The 6204-nt window shown below is 45.2% G+C and overlaps 1 long non-coding RNA gene across 1 annotated transcript; it reads left to right on the top strand.

Moving 5' to 3' along the window:
• Nucleotides 1-2329: 2329 nt before the first annotated feature.
• Nucleotides 2330-5570, top strand: LOC125610849. Its single transcript, XR_007340901.1, has 2 exons — nucleotides 2330-3935; nucleotides 4592-5570. It is a non-coding gene; the product is annotated as an uncharacterized LOC125610849 (long non-coding RNA).
• Nucleotides 5571-6204: the final 634 nt, after the last annotated feature.

Below are 6204 nucleotides of genomic sequence, written 5' to 3'. Positions count from 1 at the left end.
CCCCCCCCGGTTATTTTGCTGCAGCCAGACTGCGGCAATTCTCTACTTGGTTTTAAGCATTTCTCTTTCGTTGTCTATTGTGGATTTTAAGTCCCACAAGGAGAAAACTTTTCACATTAAGAGACACCACAGTTGACACCAAGATATCAAGGGAGTGTGGTTCTAGTTCTGGACCTTCTACTGACTGAACTTGAGAAAGTTACTTGAGATCCCTGGTCCTCATTTCTGCATTATTAGAAATAAGTTTTAATAAACTATCCAAGCCTATCATTGGAATAAATATACTTTATATTCATGTGGTCACTAATTCCATTTATCAGCCTCTGATAAATGTCACACGTGACTCTAGCTACTGAGAATTCACTGGCCATTTATTTTATTTCCTTTTCATAATCTAGATGAAAAAGTTTGCTTTGGAAAGTGGTAAGCTCCCTGCAACTGATACCATTCAATCAGAAGCTAATGAGGAGTTTGCTCAGAAGTAGTGGAAGTTGCAGCAAGGACCAGTAGCCTGCAGAGGCTTGAACAGATTGTGCTGTTGAGGAGTTAGGGTGCTGCTCATAATTCCTTTGGAGTTCTGACAAATGAGGTACAGTCACAGGGACCATTTGTCAAACAGGAGGCAAACTATCAACTGGTGTGTGCTAGTCAGCTCTGGCTACTATAACAAAACGCCCTAGGCTGGGTGTCCAAACAACAGGTGTTTATTTCTCATAGTTACAGAGGATGAAAGTCAAAGATGGAGATACTGACATACTCAATTCCTGATAAGAGCCCTCCTCCTGACTTGAAGACACCCACTGTCTCCTTGTATCCTTCCATGGGGGGAAGAGAGAAAGCATGGATCTTTCTTCCTCTTCATCTTAGAACTCAAATCCCATCATGGAGGTCCACTCTCATGGCCTCATCTAAACCTAATCACCCAATGGCCCCACCTCCAATGCCATCACACTGTAGTTCAGGCTTCAACACATGAATTTTGGAAGACACAAACATTCAGTCCATGGCATATTTTGATCAATTAATATAAATTAATCGCATTTGTACATGACTATATATAATCATAACATAACAATTAAATACAAATTCATAATAGTCATGCAGGCATAAGATATTCCACGACCCAGTTCTGATAAAATCTGGACTGGAGAATGTGACTAGTAGAACAAAGCCCCCTCCACCTAGCAAACATACCTTGAGGGACATTGACGGGGTGGGTACAGAGGGAAAATGAGCCTGGAGAACAACTTGAGTGACCTTTCCCAAATCAGATACATAAAGAGGGCCAAGGTCCACCTCTGCTATTGAGTCAGGGGTAGGACAAGGAGACAGGTCTCCACCTGCTTTAACTTTCCATGGAGTGAACCCATTCCACAGTCTAAGCATGAGCCAAGGAAGACACCTCCAATAAAGTAGGTCCTGCCTTTTATCCTGATGGGGAAGGGAACACCACAAATGATCCTTGCATTCTCCCCTATCAATGTAGGAGGTAAGGAAATGATTCACTTCCAGTCATTCCCAGCATCCTTCAAAAATACAATATCAGGTTTAATCTTCTACAGCATCCAGCACAGTAGAGGGCTAACGATCAGACCATCTTTGTGCCACAATGCCAGGCCCATAATAAAATAAGCCTCTATTGCCATCGATGGCCCATGGACCTGTCCTAAAAGAGCTGCAGAAACTTTTGTGAATTAGGTCCCCATCTGTCATGGTAACCATCTAGCTCATGGTCGTGCACTGCTGGGTTATCTGTTCTTAACTTCAGGCCCAATGCAGTTCAAGGTCTCCTTCCATCTCTGCAACCCCAACCCATCCTGGGAAATGCTCCAGTCTGGTCCCAGCTTCTCAGCCAGAACTCTCGCCCAACTCCCTGCCCTGTGCCTATGAGGGCACCCCTTGAAGCAATCCCAGACACGGGAGAGGAGTCCAGTAAATGGCTGCTCATTTTAACATATCATTCACCATCTTGAATAGTTAAGAGCTGAGTAATAAGCTAGTCTTTACCTCCCTTTTCTTTAAATTCCTAATAGTAACAGTAACATAAAAATCAACTGCTCACTATGATTGAAGTGTCTGCAAATGAACTCACATGCACTATGTTCTTTGACCCTCAGTGCAACCTCTATGCTACACACTTCTATCGTCAGCCCTCTTTCATAGTCAAAAACCAAGGTTCAGAAAGTCTGGGACTTTGGCCAAGGACCCACAGCACATGAGAGGAAATAGAGCACAAGTTACCCTGTGTCATTCCAACTTTAGACCCTAACCCTGCACTCTTTGTGGCAAATGAAAACACTGAGCCTTACCCTCAAGCCTTCCCCTTTCCTAGGGTGATGATGTGGTCTACATCATACCTGGAGGATTATGAAACCCTCCCTTTTCATGTTCTGCTACTGTTCTCCCAGACACTTCTCTCTGTCTTCCTTCACCGGGTCAGAGTGGCCAAGAAGTAGAAAGGCAGTTTCCAGCTCCAGAAGTGGGGGACCATGCACAAGTTATACAGCATTGATGATTTGTACCTTCTCATCTGCAAAATGGGAATAACCTCCCAGCTTTGTCTTCTCCAGCCAATTACCTAAAGTCGTGTGAAGGTTGAGCAAGATGATGCATGTGAGAGTATCATGAGAACACAGAACAGCCAACACAAAATAAGATGCACTAGGCCACTTGTCCTGCATCTGCTGACCATCAACATGACCCAGAGGGCTTGGCCTGTGAAACCCAGACTGCTGGAGCCCATCCTCAGATTCTCTGCTTGGCTGTCTGGGATGAGTCTGGGAATTGACAGTTCTAACAGTTCTCAGCTGCTGCTGCTGTTGCTGGTTACCAGGCACGTTTGAGAGCTACCACCCTATGTCAATCTCCTCCCTGATCAGAGTACTATCAAAGTCATCTCCTTCTGTGTGAAGGAGGGTGATGGTGTGCATTGAATTTTGATCCCTAACAGCCACCCTAGGAACATCTCAAACACACAATAGGAAACTGTCCTTCTCAGGGAAGTTATTTATACCCTGCTAGGCTCCTGATGGGTTGACTGGAGGTGTCAAGATGGGGAGCCCTGGTGAGAGCTGAGCACCAGGGTGGATGAGATGCACAGGTAAAGTTAGAGCAGCCCCCAAACAGGATGGGAGCATGAGTCACAGCGGCGAGATCTGAGAAGCAGTATTATGACAGAGAGGACTGCGTGGCCAGGGACAGCCAGCTCAGCGACAAACCCTCTCATCCTCAGGAACAAAAGCACACCATGTACTTCGAGCAAACCTCCAGGGAATGTTCTAGCCCAGATCGGCTGACAGGCTGGCGGGAGTTTTTCTCTTCTGCAGTGAGGGAGCCGTTCTCCCGGATGCCTTTCAGAGGGTGGCTGTGGCCGACAACATCATCATTTCCCCTGGAAAATGTCCTCTCCTTCTCTCATTCTCATTCACCATCCTGTGCTCCCTAAAGGAGAAAGAAAGAAAATGAATAGCGATCCTCCACATGTTCCTCCAGCCATCGCATGACCATGGGCCTGGAACACCAGGTTGGGGTCCAGGTGCAGCCTCTCTCTTGCCCGACTCAACTGCCCACAGTGGGCTGCTGTGGTTCCAGATGACGAGGGCACTTGGTAGCCCTGTGCACCAGCTGTGGGCGGGCACTGAGATGCCACTATCATGTGGATTAAGCACTGTCTTCTCTGTGTTATGGGAAGACTGGGACTGGGACTAAGACGCCTGTAGGTCACTTGGCGGCCATGGCTGTCCCCAGAATCTCCATGGGGAATGGGGCAAGTGCAGAGCCAGACACCCTTGCTACTCTTCCTTGATATTCTGCCTCCAAAGCTCTCTGGGGTATTCTACCGCCCTCTTGCCTGGTCACAGAACAGTCTGGACTCTTCAGATATGCAAGTGAATCATTTTCCATCCATCAGAGATGAGACTTAAATAAATAAAAAGGTACTTCGTGGGGCGGCTGGGCCTAATGATAAGCAATTATAGGAAGCCAAATGAAGGCAGTGCTTTGTGCGGGGCCTGTGAAATTGGTTAAGCAAAAAGAATAATGGCCCGTTTCGGTGATTCATCCCTTTGCTCATTTCAGAGGGAGCATTATCTCAGTTAAGTGATGCAATTAATATGAAAATGAGGGAATCATTGTTTAAGGAGATGAGGGGAGAGTGGGGAGGGGGCCTGGATGCCACAGTGGGGAAGAATAAGGGCCAGCAAGATGGAGATTTGCATAGGTCAGTAGCAATGTGACGCCTTCAGCGTGCATTCAAAGCTGAGCTTGCATTGTGATACGTCGCCATTAAATTCTCATTACGGTGACCTGTGTCCAGCACAATTCAATTTTTCAGAATCTTAATGATAAAAAGTTAATTACTTTAAGGTGAAAACCTTTTGTACTGGGCCCTAAAATAAAACACAGAAAGGGCACTGTGAGTCCCTTCAGGACACTGCAGGTAGAGCCAGGGAGGCTTAATTTACTGTTTTATTAACCATAACATGATTTGCAGGTTGATTTTTTTTGTAAGCTTTGCAGATCTTTTGTAACAGAGTCAAGAGTGATAAATAGGGTACTTGTCTTCTCTTCACTTTTTTTTTTCCCTTCCTAGGTTCCCTGTTGGTACTTTTCCACTCAGTATCATCCAGAAAATATTCCAAGGACTGGTTGACATCCTTGGACACAGAGTGGGAAGAGAAGAGGGAACTTGAGTGCAGCATGTGACAAGGAGAGCTGGGAACCCGGAGCTGTCTGGCGGGACTCTGATGGCAGGGATGTATCATCTCTTGGTGTCCGGGTGCCCAAGACATTTCATTCCCACAGGACTCCAAGCAGAGGGGAAAGGGGCAGAGCCTGGTTTCACATCTAGCTTCTGCTGTCTTTCTGCTCTGTGTCCCTGAGCCAATGACCTGACTTTCCAGAATTTCAGCATCCTCATGGTGGGAAGGATGATGTCATCTTCCTTATAGGAACCATGGTGAGAATTTGACATCAAGCACATCCAGGGGCTCATACCAGGTTGGGGGGAGAAGAGAATCATTATGGTCTTCATCGTTACTAGGGCATCAGAACTTACACCTCACCTGTGAGAGGGATGCAGTCAGTATCAGTTCCCCTCCCACACTGAGTTTCCATTTCTTCCTTTTTAAATCCATAGGGTAAATCGTGATTTTTAGGTACTGACAACGTAGACCCTGCTGACTCCATTCAACACCAGAAATCCTCAAAGTAGGGGAAGGGAAGCTTATGGGTTTCTCAAACTAGCATAATAACAGTGAGGATCAAGGAGCAAGAGAAGGTGACTAGGTCCCCCGGAGGTGGGATGGACAGGTAGAGAAACATCAACCCAAAGGAGATGTCCAGGCCAAATCACTGCCAGCCAATGGACACAAAGACAGCATGAGAACGGCACCTTGGATGCTTTGGTCAGCTGAAGAGGCATATGTAGGACTTCTTCCTCATTGAGACTCTAAACAGTCAACTAAATAGAGTCCCCACTTCTAGTCTTCTGCAAGAGGACAATTGCCCTTTAGAGCAATAGAAGTGATTGTACTAATAGGGAAGGCAATAAAAGGAGCTGTGATTCTTGGTGTTCATTTTGTGTTTTTTTTATGGTGTAGAGAATCCTTCACAATTATCCAAACTAAGTCCACAAAAGCAAGAGAGAAAAATATATAGAGGTAAATATATTCATCAATAATAGATAAATATATAAATATATGTAAATATAATACATATATTTATTCAAGGGAAGTATGTATGTATGTACATATATATGTTTCTTTAGTAGCAGGAAAACCTAATTTACAATTCTGGCATTTTGATGAATACACAAACTCCCACAGATACTGACCCAGACGCACCACTATATCCACCTCGGAGGCAGAACATTTAGTGAGATGACACAACGTGCCACAGGTCCTACTCTGAACACCTCCTGCAGAAGTTTCCCACAGTGGGCTCCACTGTGGAGACCAGGAAAAACAAGACCTGACAGCACCATATCAAAGAGAGAGGGCAGGCATATGCAACCAGAGCAGCATAAAAGATTCCTTATGCAGGGGGAGAAGGTGTGTTCATAAAATGAGCAGCTGGGGGAAGGGGACAGTTTGAAGATCTAAAAGAAATTATAAAAAAAGAAACCTGACAGTGAAATACCAACTATTAAAAAAAGAATAGGGTATCAGAGAATAAAGTTGAAACAGGAGGAAGACTAAAATCAGA

The sequence above is a fragment of the Marmota marmota genome, unplaced genomic scaffold (genome assembly GCF_001458135.2).
Source record: "Marmota marmota marmota unplaced genomic scaffold, marMar, whole genome shotgun sequence".
Taxonomy (NCBI): domain Eukaryota; kingdom Metazoa; phylum Chordata; class Mammalia; order Rodentia; family Sciuridae; genus Marmota; species Marmota marmota.
This window is presented reverse-complemented; position numbering and strand designations above follow the sequence as displayed.